General features: G+C 39.0%; 1 pseudogene; it reads left to right on the plus strand.

Annotated features, from left to right (window-relative positions):
• Positions 1–279: 279 nt before the first annotated feature.
• Positions 280–898, plus strand: LOC104872906 (annotated as a pseudogene).
• The last annotated feature ends 1,349 nt before the right edge of the window (positions 899–2,247 follow it).

The raw sequence follows: 2,247 nt of genomic DNA on the forward strand, positions 1-2,247 counted from the left end.
ATTATAGTATTGTCAAAGGAATTTTGGGGTCTACAGTCCTCTCTAAAAGCTGAGCTATCAAAAGGTGCGCATTGTCAAAAGAATTGAGCATGAGTCTGATTAAACCTCAAGATTTACCTGTCAGCTTGCAGAAAATGGGTAAAACAACATACTAATATTTACCTGAGCCCCCAGGCTCTGTCCGACCCCTACTGGGAGCGGGATGCCCAGGTTACTGTGAGAGGAGAGGAAAAGTCCGGGTTGAATCCCGGCTGCTGCAGAGCCGCCCTCCCTGAAGAGATGAGTGGTGGCTTAGCTCCAAGTAAGAGCACAGTGTACATGTCCAACTTGCCCTTCTCCCTGACCACAACTTATACCGGATAATTTCCAAGTATGGCAGCGTTGTGAAGGTTAGTATAATAAAAGACAAAGATACGAGGAAGAGTAAAGGGGTTGCATTTATATTATTTTTGGATAAAGAATGAGTACAAAACTGCACCAGAGCCATAAACAACAAACAGTTGTTGGTGGAGTGATAAAGGCAAGCACTGCTATTGACAGTGGGAGATCAGGTGAACTCATCTGAAGGGGAAACTACTTTGATAAATCGAAGTGTTACGAATGTGGGGAAAGCGAACACTTGAGTTACGCCTGTCCGAAAAATATGCTCAGAGAACGTGAGCCTCCCAAGACGAAAGAAAAAAAGAAGAAAACGAAAATTGCCGAACCAGAAGAAGTTGAGGACGGAGGCAGCAGAAAGTGAAGACGAAGGGGAAGAAACCACTCTCCACAGTCTCAGCCAAGCCACCGCACTCCAGCGAGCCAAGACTGAAGAACAGAACAAATGGAAACCGGTGTAGGGCGCCCGAGGATAAAGAGGAGCACGTACTTCAGTGATGAGGAAGAATTTAGTGATTAGAGTTGTATAATGTCGATGTCAGGAAAATAAAAAAGACAGTGGCAGTAATTATCTGTCTATCTATCTATCTATCTATCTATCTATCTATCTATCTATCTATCTATTTACCACGAGTATGAAATTAGAAAAATCCAGACTTTGTGAAATGTTACATATATGTCAAATGATTACTTAGCTGATAAGTTGTAAAAGTTATAAAATAGAGGGGAAAACTGTAGATTAAAAAGATTTTAAAACATATCAAATTTTTAAAAAGAGAGGAGCAGGCTATGGTAATCTAAGCCTATAATCCCCGCATTCTGAGAAACTGAGGCAAAAAGAATACAAACTTGAGCCCAGCCTGGACAATTTAGGGACTTAGTGAGACCCTATGTCTAAAGTGGGATGGGGGACAGTTGGCGATGTAGCTCAGTGTGAAGAGTCTGATTTGGTTCCCCAATATCAGCTCTCTTCGGTACCCGAAGAAAAGAAAGAAATGGGAGAAGAAGGAAGGAGGGAAAGGAGGGAAGAAAGGAGGAAGGCAGCACGGTTGAAATCCGTAAAGCCACAGGATCTGGAGGCATACGATGAAGGGAAACAACTATCACCAGATGGAAGTAATTACCACACAAAGTTAAGAGGCGTTACTTTGAGGGAGAGCACAGTGATTGGGATTGGGAATGTGTAGTAGCTTCTGAGGTGGCTAGCAAGGTTCCCGATTCGGATAATGATTTCAAGGATATATTAAATATGCTCAGCACACGTAGTGATATAACAAAATAAAAGGCGAATTTCCTCTTTCACTTCAATTTTCTCTTCCTTATACTCCTCTGAACTTATTACTTGTAAAATACTAATACACATATCATCCCAGATAATTTTCTAAGTTCTTCCATCTATACAAGATAGATGGCAAATAGACAGACAGGCATACACAAATTCAATCTGCCCATACATATTTCATACTGCCTTTCTCCCAATGAAGAATGTTTAAGCTATATTTTTCCACTAGAAAACTAGCCTTGCTCATCCACTTCAATGGGCATATATTTCTCAGAATGGCCATAAAATAATTTATTTTCTTTTATTAAATATTGCTTATTTATAAAATATTAATTTAAACAAGAAAGATATAAAGATTACTAATACAATATAGACTCATTTTCCTATCATCCAATCTGTTAAAAAATAGGTCAACAACTTTGAAGTTCTCTATGCGCCAAACATTATATTGGTTAATCTCAAAGTTTCATGGTGTTTCTGTATGCTTTCTTTACATATCCCCAAATATATTATCAGCATTTATTTTAATCTCTGTATCTGATAATCCCTATATTCAGACTCTTGAGATCCTAAGAATATATAGTCTA

Source organism: Fukomys damarensis, unplaced genomic scaffold (genome assembly GCF_012274545.1).
Source record: "Fukomys damarensis isolate Sample0158 unplaced genomic scaffold, DMR_v1.0_HiC HiC_scaffold_29, whole genome shotgun sequence".
Taxonomy (NCBI): domain Eukaryota; kingdom Metazoa; phylum Chordata; class Mammalia; order Rodentia; family Bathyergidae; genus Fukomys; species Fukomys damarensis.